Source organism: Piliocolobus tephrosceles, chromosome 9 (assembly GCF_002776525.5).
Source record: "Piliocolobus tephrosceles isolate RC106 chromosome 9, ASM277652v3, whole genome shotgun sequence".
Taxonomy (NCBI): domain Eukaryota; kingdom Metazoa; phylum Chordata; class Mammalia; order Primates; family Cercopithecidae; genus Piliocolobus; species Piliocolobus tephrosceles.
The window spans coordinates 18714551-18738123 of record NC_045442.1 but is presented as its reverse complement, the minus strand read 5'-3'; the positions used below and the strand labels follow the sequence as shown (position 1 = coordinate 18738123).

Genomic DNA, 23573 nt, shown 5'->3' with positions numbered 1-23573 from the left:
TTTTTTTTTTTTTTTTTTTTTTTTTTTTTTTTTTTTTTTTTTTTTGAGACGGGGTCTGGCTCTGTCGCCCAGGCTGGAGTGCAACGGTGCAATCTTAGCTCACTGCAACCTCCACCTCCCAGATTCAAGCGATTCTCAAGCCTCAGTCTCCCAAGTAGCTGGGATTACAAACAACCGCCACCATGCCCGACTAATTTTTGTATTTTCACTAGAGATGGGGTTTCACTATGTTGACCAGGCTTATCTTGAACCCCTGACCTCAAGTGATCTGCCCACCTAAGCCTCTCAAAGTGTTGGGATTAAAAGTGTGAGCCATCGCACTCGGCCAAAGGTGGAACTTTTGAAGTTTGTTTGAAGTTTGCTGATGAAGTTTTGCTCTGTGACTTGTCATGTAATCTTCTCTTTGATTTCCTTATGAAGCATTCAGTGAAGTTCATATTGCTTATCAAAAGTTCTGAAGCTGGGTTTCAGAGAGTAGCCAAGATGAAGTGCTGAGTCTGGTCTGAAGGAGCTCACGGAGGTAATTTAGCAATAGGTTTGAGACTGCACTGTCAGATTTTGAAGTTTATGAGGCCACCCGCATCATTGCTAATGTGTGCTGTGTGGGTGGAGAATGGATGAGGCCAAAAAAAGTTTAGGACAAATAGTTTGGAGATGGAGAATCAGCGAAGAATAGCTGAGAGGAGAAGGCAGCTAGAACGCAAATGTTAATAAAAGAAGGCTTGCTCTCTGCCTCTGCAGAATCCTTAGTAAAATATGCCTGGGTTACTCCAAATGCTATTTAAAAAGTAACACTGAGTTCTGACTGGGAGATATGAGACAGGCATTTTCCCTCCCTGCTCTTTCATTCTTGTCTTTTTTTTTTTTGTGGTTCTAGATATGAAGCACCACCCTTGTTGGTGCCTGTGTTGCCCCTACAGATGCCCTGCTCTATCAGTCATCTTCATAGCCCCGTGTGGGTCAACACCCCCTTCCACACTGCTAGTCATTACACTCATTATGTCCTCTGGCTTCTGGTGGTTAAGTTGCCTCTATTACTTCAGGGCTCCATCATCCCTATCCACATTAACAAGCCCAACTCAGACCATCTTCTCAATAGCTGACCCTGACTTGCAGTGGAGCACCACCACTGAACGGATTAGCAGTGCTGAGGCCCCCTCACCAGCACATTCCAATGCCCTGGCTGAAGGGTGTGTCCTCTGGGCCCTCCAAGGGTTGCTCCTCTGGTGGATCTTTTAGCCTGACATGAAATAGCCATCCAAGCATCCTACTCGCCTTAGCCTCTGTCCCTTAGCATTCCTCCTTCAAGCATCTTCAGGGCAACTCGGACATGTCCCCTTGCCTCAGTGTTGTCCATCGCTTTGCCAGGTTTCTCAGAGCCACCCCCACAGTGACCTTGCCCCATCCTTGGAGGCTGTCTGTACTTTGTCTCAGTCTCTTGATTGTCTATGTCTTTTCTTTTCTTTTCTTTTTTTTGAGACACAGTTTCACTCTGTTGCCCAGGCTGGCATGCAGTGGTGTGATCTCAGCTCACTGCAACCTCTGCCTCCCAGGCTCAAGAAATTCTTGTGCTTCAGACTCCTAGCTAGCTGGGATTACAGGCGCCAGCTAATTTTTGTAGTTTTAGTAGAGATGGGGTTTCACCATATTGGCCAGGCTTGTCTTGAACTCCTGACCTCAAGTGATCCACTCACCTTGACCTCCCGAAGTGCTGGTACTACAGGCATGAGCCACCACACCCAGCCTGATTGCCTGTATTTTTGAAATTACTTGTGGAGCTTGATACTGGGTAATACCTTTGATTGTGTGAGTCTAACTTCAGAATCCAATGATTTGTGATTGTATATATGTGTGTGTATGTATATATGTGTATATATACAATATACACAAATATATGTATATAAATAATATATGCAAATATATGTGCATATATTGTGTATACAAATATATACTATATATGACATGTATATATGTCAGGAAAATATGAACACTGACTAGATATTTAATAATATTAAAGAATTATTGTAGAGGTTTTTGGTGTGATAATAATATTGCTGTTAGGTTTTTAAAATATATGCATATACAGGCTGGGCATGATGGTGCATGCTTGTAATCCCAGCACTTTGGGGAGCCAAGATGGGAGGATTGCTTGAGACCAGTTGGAGACCAGCCTGGCCAACATAGAGAGACCCTGTCTCTACAAAAGAAATTTTTTTTAACTAGCTGGGCATGGTGATGCCACTTGAAGGCCCCAACTACTGGGGAGGCTGAGGTGGGAAGATTGCTTGAGTCCAGGAATTCAAGGCTGTAGTGAGCTATGACTGCATTACTGCACTCCAGCATGGGCAACAGAGTGAGACCCTGTCTCAACAAACATAACAAGAACAACAAAATGTGTGTGTGTGTGTGTGTGTGTGTGTATGCATATAGAAGTGTTTACTGATGAGACTATTTGATGTTGGAGACTTACTTCAAAATAATCCAGTATGAGAGAGGCTGGGGGGCATAGAGACATAAGATGGGCCATGATAATTATTGAAACTGGGTAATGTGCTCATGGAGGTTTATTTTACTATTTTCCCTAGTATTATGTACAGTATATAAAAACCTTTGAAAGTTTGAAAATTTCCATAATACTGAGATTTTTAAAACACTAAATCAAATTTAAAGCAAATAATAAGATACCTGAAATGCCACGAGGGTGGATATGTGTCTGTGTGTGTGTGTATTTATTTGTTTATGTATTTATTTTTGAGATGGAGTCTTGCTCTGTTGCCCAGGCTGGAGTGCAGTGGCGCAGTCTCGGCTCACTGCAACCTCCACCTCCCGGGTTCAAGCAATTCTCCTGCCTCACCCTCCTGAGTAGCTGGGATCACAGGAATGTGCCACCACGCCTGCCCAATTTTGTACTTTTAGTAGAGATAGGTTTTCTTCATGTTGGTCAGGCTAGTCTCAAACTCCTGACCTCAGGTGATCTGCCCACCTCAGCCTCGCAAAGTGCTAGCATTACAGGCGTGAGCCCCTGCGCCCAGTCAAGGGTGAATATATTTATATGAAGTATTCTAACAACCATATGTGAAAATATGAACCTGACTACAGAAAAATAAAAAAGTTCATAAATAAGACGTTGGTAGAAGGAAGAACAATTTTAACAATAAAACTGGAAAGTTTCAACCCTCCACTCAGTAAAATACAAATTAATATAGAAATATGATACTAATTCTTTCTATAAAATGGGCAAAGAACAGAAAAAATACTTTGAGGCAAAGTATTACATAGGGTGAAGAAAATTCAGCAGTTTACATTTTTAACTTTCTGGAAACCATTTTTCCAACATACTTATCAAAAAATCTTAAAACCCTGCCCCAATACTTGACCCAAAGTCCAACTTCTGTGAAATTATTTTTAGACAATAAACATAGACATGTGTGAACATTTAGATATACATATATGCAATAAGTCATTGTTTAATGATAATGAAGGCCAAGTGCGGTGGCTCACGCCTGTAATCCCAGCCCTCTGGGAGGCCGAGATGGGCGGATCACCTGAGGTCAGGAGTTGGAGAGCAGCCTGGCCATGGTGATACCGCATCTCTACTAAAACTATAAAAAGTAGCTGGGCGTGGTGGCGGGCACCTGTAGTCCCAGCTACTTGGGAGGCTAGGGCAGGAGAATCGCCTGAACCCAGGAGGTGGAAGTTGCAGTGAGCGGAGATGGCACCACTGCACTCCAACCTGGGCGACAAAGCGAGATTCTGTCTCAAAATAATAATAATAATAATAATGAAAAAATGTAGAATAATGTAAGAATACCAATTAGGATTGAACAAAATAAGGTGGAAGGGAGACCTGCATATCCAACAACAGAAAATAGTTAAAGGAATTGTGGTATTATATACAGATATAAACACACATTTTATCCAGACATTACATGAGACTATGTATTGACAAGGAAAGATATCCCGGAAAATTAGATAAAGAAAGCAAAATGGAAAAGAGGACTACTGGAATTTTTCATTTGTGTTTCTTTGTGTACATCTACAGAGGCACACAACAAATGGAATAGAAAAATAAGTTCTAAACACTAAACAGGGATAATATGGTGTGGAGAGGGGTAGCTTATGGATGATTTTAATTTTCTCCTTTTTATGTATCTATATTTCCTAAATGTTCTGTAACAAACTCGTGTTACTTTAATGAAATTAAACAAAATCATCTGTTGTCTCACCAGTCTACTTCGAGGAATCTTTCCTAACAAAATAACCGGGAATATGCTCAAAGATTTTTAGCATAGTCTCTGGAGCATTATTTATAATAGGGGAAATATTGTGAGGAATCCAGTTATCCCATAATAAGAGAATGATTAAATTATTGTGTTAAGAATTTTTTAAAATCCCATATTCCTGGGAAAAGATTGATTGTTCTATAACCATGGTAACAAGTACCATTATAACCAGGTTTTAAACTCTATCAATCAATGCAACTTGCTTCAGTGAACATGCTTTGACAAACCAACCAATCAGTGATAGTCTCTTACATATGCAAGTCAGCTAATCAGGAATCAAGTTAGTCTAGTAAATGAGCTTCTGAATGCCAACCAATCAACAACAGTCTCACTGGAATAACCACATCTCTAGAGTTGACGTCAATCTACTTATATCCCTGAAAATCTCCCAATCCCTGAACTCTATGCTTCCCCAAAATCCAGTACAAAAATCATTATTCTGCTCAGTCAGATTCTACCTGACCAGCATGGCTCTTCCTTACCATAATAAGCAACAAATTCAGCTTCGTTTTATGTACTATTCTGTGTTTGTGTGTGTGTGTGTCCGTCCCTGTATGTGTGTGAGGGTGTGTGTGTGTGTCTTTGTATATACACACTGAGGGAGTACACATACGCATATATACAAGCATAGAATTTCATACATTCATTGAATATTTTGTTTTCAAAGACCATATAATGACAAGAAAAATATATTCAAAATATATTATGTGAAAAAGCATTGAACACAAAACTGTGTATTGTACAATCCTAATGAGAGAGAGAGACAGGAGAAAATACACCAAAATTTTAAAAAATATATCTGGGTTGTGAGACTATGGGTGATTTTCATCTTATTTTTCCTTATATTTTCAAAAAACTCCATAGTGACCATTTATCACTTTAATAATGAAGGGGAAGACTTTCTTTAAAGATCTTGGTTTAGCATGATAGCCCTAAATCAGTTAATTTTAAATGTCATCTGAAAAGTTTAGAACCTCTTTATGAGTTCTTCTATGATTCTTTCATTGATAACAGGCTATGACACGAAGCCAAAGGCCTCCATACAAATATTTATTGTGTACCTGTGTGCCAGACACCAAATTAGGCACACAGACAGCTGCTAAGATGATGTAGGATGAAGCTGGGCATGGTGGCTCATGCCTGTAATCCCAGCACTTTGGGAGGCTGAGGCAGGTGGATTGCTTGAGCCCAGGAGTTCGAGACCAGCCTGAGCAACACGGCAAAACCCTGTCTCTCTAAATAAATAAATAAATAAATAAATAAATAAATAAATAAATAAATAAATAAAAATAAAAAAATTAGCCAGACATAGTGGCACACACCTTGTAGTCCCAGCTACTTGGGAGGCTGAGGTGGGAGAACCACCTGAGTCTGGGGAGATCAAGGCTGCAGTGAGCCATGATTGTGCCACTGCACTCCAGCCTGGGTGACAGAGTGACACCCTGTCTCAAATCATCCCTCAGATGATGATGTTTAATGATGTAACACCTTCCTGAAAACTATATGGAAAAGAACATTTTCATTAATTGGACTGAGCATAGGAAACTGTGCTTTTCCCTCCAAATATGTTCAATGCTTATTATTAGTGGGGACTATCAATGTAGCAAGTAAAGGCAAGAAAGGCAGTCTAGGTGTTTGTTAGGCACGACTGTGAGTAATGGTCTATAAAATACAACAAAAAAACTGGGAACAACCTAGAGTGTGTAGTAGAAAGTGAAAAACAAATGTTAATTTCTTCTACTATCTTTTTCTTTATTTTGAAGGAGAGAGCTTTGGCTTCTTCTTTTCTTAATAAAAATAGTGTCAAGGTCCTAATTGCATTTAATTAAGCCATATTTCTAGCACTGAGAATGCAGAAGGATACACTGTAGCCTGCTGTTCTCCATTTCCTAATGCATGCAAGCAGCTCTAAATGAGTAAGAAATGATGATTGAATATTGTGAATAGGCACAATAGTTAATCTCATGTGAATAGGCAGTAGGAGTGGAATGTGTTTGTCTTGGGTTTGTTAGAAAGATTTTCATGATCAAACACTGAAAGAGGATTTTCCCCATTTTCTTCCTGCTGACAATGCATCACTGATAGTTTGACTTAATGAGGTTCTTAGATTTAATAAAATAGCAAAAGGCAGTGAGCCATTTCCCAAAATGACTTGAAAGAAATATTTGGCAGAAATAATTGAGAGTCAGAGATTACTGGTCCATAGAACCCTACCAATTCCTGCCACTCTGGACTATGCCCACTTGTTCTACATTTTCTGCTGATTTTAGAAATCACCCCATCGCTGCCTAGGTGGCAGTAACTTCCCTTAATGGGGCCATTTGTCATAAACTATGAGATGCTAAGGAATTAATCAAAATTTTCCACGGGTAAGCAGTAACTTGAGAGACTGTACGATCCTTAATAATGATGCCTTAGCTTTGTATAATCTGCTGGAGTTTACAGAGTGCCTTCATAGACCTTTAACCATTCAGTTCTCATTCTAATCCTGTCAAGTGGGGACCAGTGTCCTGACTTTACAGTTGAAAAAAACTGAGGCTCCAGAATCCTTAAGTGAGTTGCCCAGGGTTTTACAGTGAGTAAATAAATGGTAGCATTCAGACCCAGGTCTTATATCCGTGTCTGGTGCTTGATCCAATCTAGCTGAACAACTATCCCTAAATGAGCAAAAAAGAAGATTCTGATCTGAGGCCTGAGGACCAGGGATGAAGTCCTGGCCCTTGCCTCTTAGTAGCACATGATGTAAGGCATATCAATTGGCCCTCTGAATCATAGTTTTCTTATTTGAAGAACAGAGACAACTGTGCTGCTATCAATTTATTCTCACCACTCAGGTCCAAATCCACCCTTTATTGCCTGTGGCTTCCTGAGAGATGCAACTGCCACCTGGCCATTTGGGGTGACTTGTGCCACTGAGCCAACCAGCAGAAAAAGGTGTTAGTCTACGGGCTAGAATGATTGATCCCAGTTACCAAGGGGACATTGAGCTGCTACTACACAATGGGGAAGAGGAGTCATGTCTGGAACACAGAGGATTATCTAGAGATCCTCTTAGTACTTCTATGTGCAATAGTAAAAGGTAATAGAAAACTACAGAAACAAGCAAACCAACAGCAGCATGACTGAAGATTCAGACCCTTAGGGAATGAAGATTTGGGTTGTTTCACCTAGTAAAGAACCTTGACCATCTGAGGTTCCGTCTGAGGGTAAAATGAATATAGAAGGGATTGTGGGAGGAGGAAATCATAGATTATTCTATGGCATCTTACAAAAATCAGGACTGTGGTCATGTGAAAGGAAAATATCTTGGGCCCCCAAAATCACTAAGGAAAACTCAAGCTGGAAACTGCTTAGGGCACACCTGCCTCCCATTCTATTCAAAGTCATCCCTCTGCTCACTGAGATAGATGCATATCTGATTGCCTCCTTTGGAAAGGCTCATCAGAAACTCAAAAGAATGCAACCATTTGTGTTTCACCTATCTGCGACCTGGAAGCCTTCTTCCTGCCTTTGCTTCAAGTTGTCCCGCCTTTCCAGACTAATCCATCCAATGTGCTTCTTACACATACTGATTGATGTTTCCTGTCTCCCTAAAATGTATAAAACCAAGCTGTGCCGTAACCACCTTGGGCAAAGGTCGTCAGGACTTCCTGAGGCTGTGTCCTCAACCTTGGCAAAATAAACTCTCTAAATTAACTGAGACCTGTCCCAGATTTTCTGGGTTCACATTAGCTTTGCAGATTTTCTCCTTGCTTGTTATATGTGTATGTAAAAAGTAAAGTAGAGGTTCCTCTCTAAAGACACTCTCCTCCCTGACTAATTAGGAATATAGTAACTTCTCTTAGAAGCAAAATTTATTCAAAGACCTGTGCTAACATTCTTAAATATCTGCTAGCTGTAATAAAGAAATCAATGTACTTTATGTTCCTAGCTCCCACAATTTAGCCTAAATATTTGCCCTGCCATGCTTATACTGGTCCAAGGAAGCATTAGGTCACAGCCTGTTCCTCTTCCGTATTTGGAAGTGTTTTTACCTTTCTCAGCATTCCACAGGTTACTTCCTCCTACCTTTGTTCTCCTCTGCCTTTGCCTCTTTTAGAAGGTTCTCAGCTGCTAGCCAATCAGGACAAATACAGCATGTGAGGTCCTGTTCCAGCCAATGGAAACCGGACACAGCAGTAAGGTGGATGGGTCAGGTTATAAATGACCCTGTCTTCTTTGTTCGGTGTACTCTCGTGGTAAAACTGCTGCAGAAAGTAAAGATGGCCTTGCTGAGGAAATTAAATTTATGTTCAAGTGCTGTTTCTTTATGGCATTGGGGAACAAGCATTTTATTTCTAAATAAGCATTTCAAACAGTATATATTCATTTGCATATTATAAAAATATTCTTTTCTCTCCTTCCCATTCTTATTTTAAATCTAAATTGTTGGAGGTTAACTTTATAATTTAATGTTCAGGTAACAAAATATTCACTGGGGCCCAGCGCATTGGCACGCCCTGTAATCCCATCACTTTGGAAGGCCAAGGTAGGCAGATTGCTTAAGCCTCTGCGTTTGAGACCAGCCTGGGCAACATGGCAAAACCCTGTTTCAACAAAAAGTACAAAAATTAGCCAGGCATGGTGGTGCACACCTGTAGTCCCAGCTACTCAAGAGGCTGAGGTGGGAGGATTGATTGAGCCTGGGAGGTCAAGGCTGCAGTGAGCCATGATTGTGTCACTGCACTCCAGCCTGGATGACAAGACCCTGTCTCAAAAACAAACAAAATATTCACTGGGACTGTGACTGAACTTGAGAGTTATTACTATTGGGATTGTGTGTTTCCTCATTTTGAGGTGAACACGGGCTCATTTTTACAAAGGGAAGCTGTGTTACGTTCGGTGAAAACATAGAGGTGTTTTGTTTTCTTTTCTTTTTGAGACGGAGTCTGGCTCTGTCGCCCAGGCTGGAGTGCAGTGGCCGGATCTCAGCTCACTGCAAGCTCTGCCCCCCCGGGTTTACGCCATTCTCCTGCCTCAGCCTCCTGAGTAGCTGGGACTACAGGCGCCCGCCACCATCCCCGGCTAGTTTTTTGTATTTTTTAGTAGAGACGGGGTTTCACCATGTTAGCCAGGATGGTCTTGATCTCCTGACCTCGTGATCCGCCCGTCTCGGCCTCCCAAAGTGCTGGCATCACAGGCTTGAGCCACCGCGCCCAGCAAGGTGTTTTATTTTCACGAAGGAGTTCAAATGTTTGTGAAAGGGTGCATATGGAAGTGAAAAAGCCAAAGAGATGGACAGCGCCCCTTTTCAACTGATCACTTCTCAGTTCCCTTTGCTGTTCTGCTTTGTGATACTGTAGAGCTGGACCCTATACCTGTTGACCTCTGTCAGCTGGCACTGTGTACAGCTTTGTCAATAGAGAGGGCCATGGGGACTCTGCAGGTGGAAGAGGCTTCTTTTTCCAGTTCCTATGTTATTCTTTCCCACTTGCTCCTATGACATAGCTATACATGGATGGCATGCATCTAGGATGGCCAGGGACATTCATACTCTTGCAAGTTTGGCTGGCACACTGGTGAGAGACTCATGGCTCCTTGCTCACCAGCCTCAGCCCACCAGGTGATAACCAGCTCTGGCCCGGGACAACTCAGCAAACCTCTCCTCTATCCAGTGGGCCACAGGTGTGCTCCTCCTGCCTGCCACAAGGTGTGAAACTTGGCCTACCTTCTGAGTTTGTTCTTTTCTTGGTCACTTTCCCCGACTCTTAGGTTAGTCTTCAGAGTTCTCTTTTATCGCCTTCCATTCCCAGTTGCTAGTTCCTTATTACCAGTTGATAAGTCTTTATATTACACTTTTTTCTGTTTAAATTTCTGATGGTATTTCTCTCTCCTGATTGGAGCCTGACACAAAATTGATACTGATTTTGAGTATTTCACAGGGTTATCATGACGCTTAAATAAGCTAATGCACAGAGAAGCACTTAGACATTTTTTAAGAATCTGGTAAATCATTGCATAAATGATCTCAATGTATCATCCTTCTTTTATTCATGCTACTTTATAGCATGAATCACTGACACTAGGATTGGTCATAACATGTGTTTTGGCCAATGGGACATCTACACACATGATATAAGTAGAAGTCTGGTAAGCATTTGTATATTGATGTGTGCCCCTGAACACTGCCCTGACATTGCCATGTGAAGAGGAATAGTCTAGCCTCCTTGAGGATGGATGACCACATGCTGAGCGAAGCCCATCCCTAACCTGGTATACCAGTGGGGTGCAGATTCACGGGTGAGCCTAAGCAAGGCCAACAGAAGGCTCACTCGTTTAGCCCACAGAATCATAGAAAGAAAACATCATTGTTATTTTAAGACCCTATGTTTAGGGGTGATTTGTTGCATAGCAATACATTACAGATGCAAATATAACTGAAACAATATATAAGTTAAAATATTGGTAAAAACTTTTTCTGTGGTAAGTGACTAAAATCTAACCTAAGCTAGTGTAAGCACAAAAGAGTATGTATTGGTTTACATAGTTGAAAGTCTAGGAGTTGGTTAAGCACACAGTTAGATCTGTATGCTCAGGCTACATCCTCAGGGGTCAGCTGTCTTACCTTCACTTCCTGATCTTCTTTCTTTCATCCTCAGGCAAGCTTTGCCTTCATGCTGGTAAGATGGATTCCAGAGTCTCTTATGTCCTCAAAGCTTCAAGCTCAGCAGAAGGAGTCTCAATGGTTTCCACAAAAAAATCTTGGACTTTAGATCAACTGCCCACCCTTGAACTAATCCCTGTGGCCCCAGGCTGATTGGCAGACTTGAATCACATATCTCATGCCCAGAACTTTGGCTTGACCAGGCTTATCCAAAACAAGGAAATCCAGAGTGTTGACCCAAAGAAAATCAGGGGGCTATTACTGGGGAAAAGAATTCCATCACAGGTATCAAAAATACTGTTATCAATAAAACATCACCTGACACATTGGTTCATTAAAGATACATTACTTTGGTCATTCTTGGTTGGGAATCATTTAGATGCCAAGAATATGAATACTCTTGACTTAAGAAATGAGAGAGTTTATCAGAAGCATGCAGGATACTCCTGAATCCACAGGCAATGTGGCTAGGTGTCATGAAGCATTATATCCAAGAACTAGAAAGTCATAAGAGAGTCTTTTTTTTTCTCTCTCTCTCTTTCCCCCTCCACAATGACATGGTCTTTTATCTCTGCTTTTCATTGATATTTAATTTTTAACTCTCTAATTTCTATGGGGAACCCATTCTGTGAGATTTGGTTAAAGCTGACCCAACTTCCTGCCACGGGGCAGGCTCATCTCCCAGACCAGCCAATCAAAGTATGTTATCTCTCAGACCAACCAATCAGGGTATATCATCTCCCTGGCCACAGTGATGAATCTAACTTGATCATGTGATCCAAGCTAGGTCAATTGGAGTCCTCCTGGGACCTTTCTGCCATAGTGATCCTGAGTCCTCTTTCCTCAGGGCGTTCCTAAGTTAATTCGATGTGTATTAAATTTCATGGCCATCATGCTTGGCATATGGAAGAGAGCTTGTTTGTGAGCAGACAGGAGAAAAACAACCTAATAATAGAATTTGAGATCTCAGATCCAACCATGACCTGAAGCCTTAGGTCTTTTAATTGCTTGAGCCCTGGTGTGGTGCTTCAACTTGGCCTAACTTCTCAGAGTCGGCCTAACTTTGCTCAGTTGCTCTAAGGTTGTACTGTTTCTCTTGGGAGCAAAAATTCCCAAAGGAAAGAGAATTTATGAGAAGTAACTGTGGAGGGGTTAATTTTTTTTAAAGTGTCCTCAAAAAAAGTGTAAAAATATTTCTTTAGTGGAGAAAAGCTCTTTCCTTTCCACCTGGCAGCAGCCATCCATTAAACCAAGGTGGTTGCATACAAGTACATCCAGGAGCTATGGAGGAAGAAGCAGCGTGATGTCATGCACTTTCTCTTGAGGGTCCACTGCTGGCAGTACCACAAGCTCTCTGCTGTCCACAGGGCTCACCACTCCACCAGGCCCCACAGCACCAGGCCCCGTAAAGCGGGCTGACTGGGCTACAAGGCCAAGCAAGATTATGTTATATGTAGGATTCGTGTGCATCGTGGTGGCAGAAAACACCCAGTTCCTAAGGGTGCAACTTACAGCAAGCCTGTCCATCGTGGTGTTAACCAGCTAAAGTTTGCCCAAAACCTTCAGTCTGTTGCAGAGGAGCGAGCTAGATGCCACTGTGGGGCTCTAACAGTCCTAGAATTCTTACTGGGTTGGTGAAGATTCCACATACAGATTTTTTGAGGTTATCCTCATTGATCCATTCCATAAAGCCATCAGAAGAAATCCTGACACCCAGTGGATCACCAAACCAGTTCACAAGCACAGGGAGATGTGTGGGCTGACATTTGCAGGCCAAAAGAGCCACGGCCTTGGAAAGGGCCATAAGTTCCACCACAGTGTTGGTGGTTCTCACTGTGCAGCGTGGAGAAGACACAATACTCTCCAGCTCCACCGTTACTGCTGATATAAGTAAAGATTGTAAAATTCATTCCTAATAAACAATTTAGGACAGTCCAAAAAGAATGTTTCTTTAAAGAGGCCCTACTCTTTAAAAAGGACTCCAATGGAAAGTTCCTCTTACATTCTGGTTGTGTTCGTTTCCTACTGCTGCTATAAACAAAATGCAACAGAGTTAGTGACATGAAACAGCACAACTTTGTTCTCATACAGAAGTCAGAAGTCACCAGTGGGTTGGCAGAGCCGCGTTCCTGCTGGAGGCTCTAGGAGAGAGTTGACTTCCTTGTTTTTTCCAGGTACCAAAAGCTGTCCTCGTGCCTTGGTTCAGGGCCCCCTTCCAGAAGTGGCATCACCCCAAACCCTGCTTTCATCATCACATCTTCTTTTCTGACACTGAGCTTCCTTCTTACCTAGTATAAGGACCCATTTGACTACACTGGGCCCGCCCAGGATAATCTCTCCATTGCAAACCCCTTAATTTAGCCACATCTGCAAAGAGCCTTTGCCATGTAAGATAACAAATTCACGGGTTTCAGGGATTAGGATATGGACATCTTGGGGGAGGGCATTATTTAGCCTACACACTAGTGGACTTATTTATTTATTTATTTAAAAACCTGTGTTACCTCCAAAACATTATAATAGAACAATGAGAAATTTGAAGTCACCCATTTAGAGGAAATTTTTGTCTTCTAAGTCAAAGTGTCTAACTCAAATAATCTATCATTCTGCTTTATTCTGGGTGAGGAAAGACACTGGAATTTCAAGTGTATTTTATTCCTTTGTAAAGATGATACTGCTCCTACTTTTCTTAAAATATACTCATTTTAATTTGTATTTGTGCAGAAAAGTAAAATGCAGACAGGGACAATAAAAGATAGAAATACTTGAGCAAAATGTAGAATACAAAGGGAAAAAATTCACAAGCAACTTCTTAGCATTGCTTCAGAAAGGGAGGGGAAAAAGAAGAGAAACAGCAAAGACATACCAAAAATATTTGCCATTCTCATAAAATGGAACTTGAGTGAGTGGAAAGTATAACCTCTGACTTGGTGGATGGAGAGGGCCAAAGAAAGCTTCTTTTATCTGACCACATTTCAAAACAATACCAGGCAATAATTGTCTCTTAGAGTAAATGGCAAAGGGAATTGATTTTTAAATTACTTTTAAATCATAAAATCCCACAATTGTAACTGCATTTTGGGTAGTCATCCGGCAGTATACCAGGAACTTTTATTGGAGAAAAAAATCCAGGAAGGCATTGAGAAGCACTAATAAAACATGTCTCTGTTGAATTGAAGTTAACTCTTCTCCTTAGTAAGTGAGTTTTCATCCTAGGAAAATATTATTTATGAGAGGAAGCATTTTTTTTTTTTAAAGGCTGCCCTGAAAGAATAGCAGAAACTATGACATTTTTTAATTTGATAAAACCATATATACGGTTTATATAAAGAGATGCCAACAACTTTGATGATTGGAAGTTTTAAAACCAAATTAAATCTGTAAGCAGGTTTTTCTCAAAAAGTAAAGGCTTGAATTCAATACACATTTTCTACATTTATGTCAATGTTCTTTCTTTTTTTGTTTTCTTTTTAAATTTATTTTTATTTTATTTTATTTATTTTTTGTTTTTTCTTTATAATGTTCTTTCTTCATTAATGGAAACTGAATAATTGCTGAGTGAATTATCTGAAAATCAACTTGCCAAATGCCAATTTACAGAAATTTAATTTACCTAATGATAATTTGCCAAATAAGAAATTCTCCAAATTTATCAAACGTATGGATTTATTAAAAAAAACTTCCTTTTAATAATTATTTCAATGTCATTCTTACTTTTCAGACACTAAATTAACATTAAAGAGTATCCTAAACAAGAAGTAGCTTATAAAACCCTATCATGTAATAAATGCTAACATTTTTAATTCTAACCAGGAAAAATTACATACATAGACTCAGTAGAAGTTTGCCGAAGAACTCAAAGTGGAAAAGGAAAATTATTCAACTTAGTAGAAAGAATACCTAAAAGGGATTAACATAACAGACTGTATGATTAATAGTTCTAACTTTAGTTACCTTAACCATAAACATGAAATTGTAGGCCAGGCATGGTGGTTCTTACCTGTAATTTCAACACTTTAGGAAGCTGAGGTGGGTGGATCCCCTGAGCTCAGAAGTTCGAGACCAGCCTAGGTGACATGGCAAAACGCCATCTCTACAAAAAATACAAAAAATTAGCTGGGCGTGGTGGCATGTGCCTGTGGTCCCAGTTACTTGGGAGGCTGAGGTGGGAGGATTGCTTGAGACTGAGATGTCCAGGCTGCAGTGAGCCGAGATCATGCCACTGCAGTCCAACCTGGGTGAGACGAAGGGAGACCCTGTCTCAAAAACAAACAAATGAACAACAAACAAAAAAACCACCACCACCACCAACAACAACAAACTGTAACGGAGGAATTTAAAAAGGGTTAAAAACCCTAAAAAGGCTAAATGAAGAAATGAACCAGAAAGTGATGAGAGCAATCATATTACATAATAAATCAGGACTATGAATAATAAAAATTACAAACAAACATTGATTTGTTACTTGAAAAGTAATGGAGAAAGTGTCTTAAAACTACTAAAATATTAGAAAATTAAACTTTAAGAGTGACCTAAAAAGAGCTAGAAAGAAATTAATGTAAACATAAAAATCCCTCAATGAAACATTAAGGTGTTGGTTAGAGTTGATTTATGATATTAAATATATTCATCAGAATACTAAGCCTCTCTATAATTTGTAACCATTTGACTATCTGACCATTCCCTAATATGCTGCTAGGGAGATAAAATCGGAACCAGTCAACAAAAACTTCACAGGAATCTTCAAAAGCTGTTAAAAGTATTGCATGCAATTTGAGATGCTGCAAGACAGGGAGAGAGCTCTAAACTTTATACATAAATTTAAATAAATAAAAGAACAAAGTTTTGGTCAATGTTTAAGTTTATTGAACAGGTCATCTTTTGGCAGACCATGAGACTCATACGATTGAAATCCCTTGCCAGGCGTGGTGGCTCAGGCCTGTAATCTCAGCACTTTGGGAGGCTGAGCCTGGTGGATCACGAGGTCGGCAGATCAAGACCATCCTGGCTAACATGATGAAACCCCATCTCTACTAAAAATACAAAAAAAAGTAGCCTGGTGTAGTGGCAGGTGCCTGTAGTCCCAACTACTCTGGAGGCTGAGGCAAGAGAATGGCGTGAACCCGGGAGGTGGAACTTGCAGCGAGCTGAGATAGCACCACTGCACTCCAGCCTGGGAGATAGAGCGAGACTCTGTCTCAAAAAAAAAAAAAAAAAAAAAAGGAAAAAAAAGAAATCCCTTAATGGCACCACTGTGCTCTTAGAAACATCCGATCTCTTGTCATAGCCAATCAGATCTCCCCTTGGAAAGCTCCCACCTACTTACCTGTTCTCATCTCACATTCCAAAAAGTCCACTTTTGCCTGTTTTGGCTTTGAGATATTTGCTGTCGATAGTCTCTCTGCCTGGAAGACCCTTCCTTCACTTCTCACGACTGTTTTCTCATCTTTCAGGTTTGGGTTCAAACATGACCTCATCAGGGTGGCCCTGCATGATCACCCTATATAAAACTTCCTTCCCTGGTGTATGAGTCTGTTTTGTGTTGCTATAAAGGAATATCTGAGACTAGGTAATTTATAAAGAAAAGAATTTTATTTGGCTCAGAGTTCTGCAGGCTGTCAAGCATGGCACCAACATCTGCATGGCTTCTGGTGAGGTCTCAGGAAACTTACAATCATGGTAGAATATGAAAGGGGAGCAGGTACATCACATGGTGAGAGAGGGCGCAAGAGAGAGAACAACTGGAGGTCCCAAACTCAATTTAAACAACCAGCTGCCTTGTGAACTAATAGAGTGAAAAACTCACTCATTACGCAAGAATGGTAGAAAGCCCTTCACGAAGGATCCATCCCCATGATCCAAACACCTCTCACCAGGCCCCACCTCCAACACCGGGGACCACACTTCAACATGAGATTTGGAGGAGACAAACATCCAAACGCTATCACCCAGGTACCCTCCAATTATCCTATTCATTTCTTTAAAAAAAAAAAATCCAAAACCTATCACTACTGGAAGCTGTTAGGTTTATTTGTGCCTTCACTTCCTTATTATCCATCTTCCTCAACAGAATGTAAGTTCCATGAGAGTTAAAGTTATACTTTAAACCTAGTGCCTCTTCCTACAAACATTTATTTGTTACTTGGAAAGTAATGGAGAAAGTATCTTAAAAGTATCTTCCAAGTAGCTACAAAACAAATATCTGTTGAATGAATCAAAGGATACATTTATCTTTGAGAACAGACTTCTTAATTTTTAAAAAAATCCACTTAACTGCATCTTTTAGCAATGTGAAAATAAAGTGCTTTTGCAATGGAGTCTTTTGAAACAACACATTTTCTGCCAGTCATTTTTACCCATGTCCAAATGAATGGAAGATTCCTTTTCCACTAGAAAAACATTCCCCCACCTAGTGGAAAAGTACTTGACTCCAGAATGCACTGACTAGAGGGATTTGGAAGGATCTATAATAGGCTGTCTATGAAGAGTCCATGTAAGAATGACTCATCTTATAAGAGTTGTCATTGAAGACAAATCTGTGAGGGTGTAGGTGCATGGATCAGCATAAATCAGCCAGTAGCCCATCTGGGAATTGTGTCTGCTTGTATACATCAATACCTTCTTTGGGAGGCTTGGTTTCAAAGGATATTTTACAGACAACAGTATTAATCCCTAGAATTAGCACAGAGGAAGAGATGAAAGGAGTCCCATTACTTTTGTAACCCAGGTGCCCCACACAGCCTCTCTGACTTTTTTTCACTTTCCACTGAACTCTTGTCCTTGAAGAAAAGCTAATTAGAAGTTAGAAAGAGGTTAAAGTTCCCCCAAAGACAGAATTTCAGAGAATTGGGAAAAATTTTTCAAACTTGGCAGTAAGAAATGGTTTTGATAGTCATTAAGGTGACCTCATGTTCACCTTCAAGCAAGATTTTGAGAAAACTGGGGTAAGCCTCAATCTATTTTTACTCAATGAACTGAAAGATACAGGGAAAGAATGTAGACATTCTGTTGCCTGTCCTGGGTAAATCAATAAGGAAGCTGCTCTTTTTTTGAAGACTTATATGGGCTTAATGATCCTCAGATCCTGAGTTCAGAATTTAAAATATATATGTATATAATTGTTGCATAGCCCACTCCGAAGCACTAGTTGCAAATAAAAGATTCAATGAAAATGCACGTGGAATGCTGACTATAAATTATCACACATATTATCATCTAGTCAAATATTTATCTTTTCTGGGGACTATATGCCCATGGGGATTGATAATGAGATATTGAGCCTTTTGCCATTAATATTCTGTCTCAAATTGAGCCCAGCTTTACAGAGGAAAAAAGAATTGTTGTCATCTCAGTTTTCGCCGCCTGCTCTTTGTAAAGAGGCAGGAGGATACTGTCAGAATTGGCTCTAGGGAAAATTGCAAAGTCAAGGTTGGCATTCACTCTTCCTTTTTCCTGTTTTCACCCTCACCCTGAGTCTCTCATTTCCTTAGGGTCTTCCTGTTATCCTCCCACCTTCCTGAGGGTTTGCAGTATACTGTCCCAATGAGGCAGCCCCCTTTGCTGGGGCCTCTACCTTTCTCTGCTCTGTTTGTTACTGCACTGTGGTCCTCAAGCCTTAGAAATGAAGTTGCCCTCAGAGAGTTAAACTCTAAATGAATTCCTAATGGATCAGAGCAGAGATTAGCAAGTACCTTAAAGCAGTCAAGTGGCTCCCCAGGCAATAAGAATGGACATTAACCAGATCAAAGATATAATATGTATCTAACAAAAAAAGGGCAGGGGAGGATTTGGTCAGCCAAGGAGGTAAAAATCACACATCAGAGACAAGGCTAGCAGCATTCATCTAAGCACTGAGCAAAGGTGGACACCCTTCTGTCTTCTTCTTATAGTCCTGGGATGCTACCAAATGTCCAAGTTGTAAAACTCCCATTCCCCCACCTCCAGCTTCTTCCATTGTCTCCAAGCAACTGTCTGATAATTTGATGTCCATGTAGCTTGCCTACATGGGAAAAAAATGCAGTGATCAAGCCAACACAAACACTTTGCATGTCTAATAATTATTTTTCATATTGAAAATTTGCAAGTACCCTGATTATATGACAGCGTGAGATGAGCTATACAGATCCTTCACCTCTAGGACTCGATGAAGTTTCTGAGACTACCAGGCTAGTATAGAAGGAATGCCCAAATGAGGCCAATCCACTGTGGTCCACTGTAGGTTGTGTGTAAGGAAACTGTAGAGATGTCACGGGGTCTGTAATGAAAAGAAATGTAAATTTCTTACCATTATGGGTTGAATTGCATCCCCCGCAAAAGATATGTTAAAGCCTTAGCCTCCCAGTACTACAAAATGTGACCTTATTTGGAAACAGAATAATTGCAGAAGTAATTAGTTAAGCGAAAATGAAGTCATACTGAAAAATGGTGGGCTCTTTAATCCACTATAACTGGTGTTTTTACAAGGAGAGAGAATTTTGGACACAGACACAGAGGGAAGACTGCCATGTGAAGTCGGAGGCCAGGCTGAGTGATGTTGCCTCCAGCCAAGGAATAGCTGGGCTACCAGAAGCTAGAAGAGGCAATGACAACTTCTCCCTTAGACACTTCGGAGGGAGTGTGGTCTTTCCAACACCTTGATTTTGGGCATCTAACCACCAGAACAAACTTCTGTTGTGTAAAGCCACCCAACTTATGGTAATTTGTTATGGTGACCCTAGGAAGTGAATACACAAACGTAAGAAGAGAAGGCACTCAGTGGCCTCACAAGCCTGCACTGTATGAAGTGAAGTGTAGCAGGAGAAAACAGTCTGTCAGATCTAGGGCTTAGTTCCAAGGGGGAGGGGAAGGATAAGAGGATTTGAGATGGAGAAATTGGTGAAGTCCTGCTTAGATTGTTTGGGCCGTTATCACAAAATACCTTAGGCTGGGTAAATTATAAACCACAGACATTTACTGCTCACAGTTCTGAAGGCTGGGAAGTCCAAGATCAAGGTGCTAGCAGATTCAGTATCTGGTAATCCCATTCATAAGGACTCTGCCCTCATGACCTAATTATCTCCCAAAGGCTCAACCTCTTAATACCATCACCTTGGGGGTTCAGTTTCAGCATATGAATTTTGGGGTGACACAAACATTCAGACCATAGTAAGTTCCCTCTCAGAAATAAAGTCTCAAGGCACAGAACCCATTCAGGCCTCTGTTTAGCATGAGTGCATAAAATAAAGGAACCAGGAATTAGAATCTTAAAAGTTTTTATTATCTTTCTGACTGGGCATAGTGGCTCATGCCAGCACTTTGGGAGGCCAAGGCAAGTGGATCACCTGAGGTCAGCAGTTCAAGACCAGCCTGGCTAACATGGCAAAACCCCATCTCTACTAAAAATATGAAAATTAGCCAGGAGTGGGGGCATGTGCCTGTAATCCCAGCTACTTGGGAGGCCAAGGCAGGAGAATCACTTGAATCCGGGAGGTGGAGGTTGCAGTGAGCCAAGATTGCTCCACTACACTCCAGCCTGGGCAACAAGAGCAAAACTCCATCTCATAAATAAATAAATAAAATGAAAATTTTTATTATCTTTCTGCTTTCCTTTTGTGATTCAACAAAATCTTGAAAAGTAATGTAGGTAGCAAGAAAGAGGAGTCAAGAAGGGCTGTGGTCTTGAATTAGGTAACTGGGAAGATGATTGCACCCCATAGCCTAGTTCTGGGGAGAAGATTTCCAAAGAAGAGAGATCATGGACATAGGAAGAGAAAACTGGGTGTTGGTCCCATAGTTTCCCCTTGGCCAGCTTCCTTAGAGGGGGATCCTGGGAAACTGCTTGAGGGGATCCTCAAGCCACTTCAGTGGCCTCCTGAGCAATCTTTTCTTCACTTCCCAAGTCTTACTCATGTCTGTAAATTATATAACTACTCCCTCCATTTCTCAAGCCAGAAACCTAGGAGTCATCCTCGATTTCTCCCTTTTCTTCACTCTCTCATCCCTCATATCAGGGAATCCCACAGAGCTTACCTCCAAATAAATGTCCTTTACTCACCATCTCCACAATCCCACTTTAGTCCAATTTTGTACCATCACTTGCCTGGAGCCCACCACAACCTTCTAATTGCTCTTCTCACTTCCACTCTTGCTCCTTTAATTGTTTCTTCACTCAACAGCAAAAGAGATCTTTTAAAAAAAATAATCTGATAACTGCCAGCTTAAAACCATCCATTTCAATGAAAATAAAACCCTAACTTCTTAGAATGGATTACAAAGCATTTTACTATTGAATCCTGCCTCTCTCTCCACCGTTTCCTCAGTTCTAGCTGCACTGTTTCTTCAGTTTCTCTACCAGAAACTCTTCCCACCACAGGGCCTTTGCACATACAGTTTCTTTTGACTGGACTATTCTACCCACAGTAGCATGGCTAGCTAGTCCCTGTTCTCAGTTTCAGCTTAAATGTCATGTCAGAGAGGCCTTTCCTGGTGACCACCACTCATATACATGAGTGCATGTCTATTAATCTTTATCTCAGCCCCTCATTTGTTTCTCCAGAGTAAATATTTAACTTGCAATTACTTGATCTCTGTCTCTCATCTCTGTCAATATGTAAGCTCCATAGATGTAGGGACCATGATTGTCTTTTCTACCACTGTATCCCTGGCATATAGCACAGACCCATAGTAAGTATCCAATAAATATTGTTCAAATGAGTGAATATTTAGTGTAGCCACAACTGAACAAGGCCCCAGAACAGAAAGTTGGGGGACAGGGAGCAGGATGGAGTGGGAGGATGGTTAGAATTATTTGCTGGGAAAAGGATTTTCTAAAATGCGCATGAAGAATAATTTCACTCAGTATAACTATTTGCAATCCAAAATGCAGAAAAAAGTATTATCGGTACATGTTTATTGAGGTATTATTTACAACAGCAAAAAAGTTAAATGATCTCTTGGCTATAAGTGGAGAAAATGTGTATTTGTGAAGACAATACTAGTCACAATATCAAACTTTAAAAACTTTCAATGAAGAAATGTAGAAGCAAATCTTAGTGTGGTGTGGTGTTTATCTGTGGTTATTCTGTCATATAAAAGGTCAAGTGTTTTTGCACACATGCATAGGATTTCTTTTTTTTCTTTTTCTTTTTTTTTTTTTTTTTTTGAGATGGAGTCTTGCTCTGTCGCCCAGGCTGGAGTGCAGTGGTGCAATCTTAGCTCACTGCAACCTCTGCCTCCCGGGTTTGAGCGATTCTCCTGCCTCAGCCTCCCTAGTAGCTGGGATTACAGGTGTGTGCCACCATATCCACCTAATTTTTTGTATTTTTAGTAGAGATGGGGTTCCACCGTGTTAGCCAGGATGGTCTCCATCTCCTGATCTTGTGATCTGCCCCCCTTGGCCTCCCAAAGTGCTGGGTTTACAGGTGTGAGTCACAGCATGCGGCCAGGGTTTCTTAATCATTTACTTTTGGTATTTGTTGCTTAAAAGAATGACAAATGTATCTTTGGTTAACAACTGTATCATACTTTTTTTTTTTTTTTTTTTTTTTTTTTTTTTAGACTGAGTCTTGCTCTGTCACCCAGGCTGGAGTGCAGTGGTGCCGTCTCAGCTTACTGCAATTTCTGGCTCCTGGGTTCAAGTGATTCTCGTGCCCCAGCCTCCGAAGTAGCTGAGATTACAGACACGTGCCACTACGCCTGTCTAATTTTTATATGTATTTTTTAATAGAGACGGAGTTTCACCATGTTGGCCAGGCTGGTCTCCAACTACTGACCTCAAGTGATCTGCCTGCCTCGGCCTCCCAAAGTACTGAACTTACAGGTGTGAACCACCATGGCCAGCCAATAGTATGGTGCATTAATCCTGACGAAACCTAAAGAGTAGACACATCTTTCATACACACACATACACACACACACACACACACACTACAAGTGGATTCAGAAGTTTTCAGAAGGATAATAGTGGCCCAAAGGCATTGCAACTGCCTTGTAGAGGGAGAACCTAGTGGTTCTTCCTAAGATGGCCTAATAAGTAGAGTTAAAGTGTGGTCCCCAGATCAACAGAAACAGTGAATTCTCAGACCTACTGAATTAGAAACCCCGGGGGTGGAGGCCAGCAATCTGGGTCTAAACACTCCTTCTGAGTCATTCTGATGCACGCTAAGGTTTGAGAACCACTGGCTAAAGCAACATTCTGATGACCAGATCTAGGTTTGCTGAGATCTGTCAAAGGAAGGAAGTTCAGTTTCCACTCTACGTGAGCAGGGACAAAGCTAGTTTCCTGAGGATCTTCTGTAAGCAGAAGGGCTCACCCATCCTTTTCTACCTTGAGCAAGCCTCGGATCCTGCCAGGAGTGGTGAGACTCACACCCCTTAAGCTCCTATATTTGGCCAGGGCTCCTCCTCTTTTTCCCCATTGGCTCTTAGGAGGATGGGATTCAACAGCAAAGCCTGCTTGTGTTTTAACCTGACTCTGTCACTCTGTGTCTGTGGGTAAAAGGCCGCTTAACTAATGGGAGAAAGCTGCTTTCAGTGCCTTCTCTGGAACTACTATAGAAGACTTATTTTTAACCCAGAGTAATAAACTCCTTACACCTGTCCTTGAATCAGATGGAATGAAACCAGATCTAGAGTTCCCCAAAGCTAAAACCGAGACTCCAGACATTCCC

At 41.0% G+C, this 23573-nt stretch overlaps 1 pseudogene; it reads left to right on the top strand.

The window, feature by feature from the left end:
* Positions 1–12816, top strand: part of LOC111538936 — a 24733-nt pseudogene extending 11917 nt beyond the window's left edge.
* The last annotated feature ends 10757 nt before the right edge of the window (positions 12817–23573 follow it).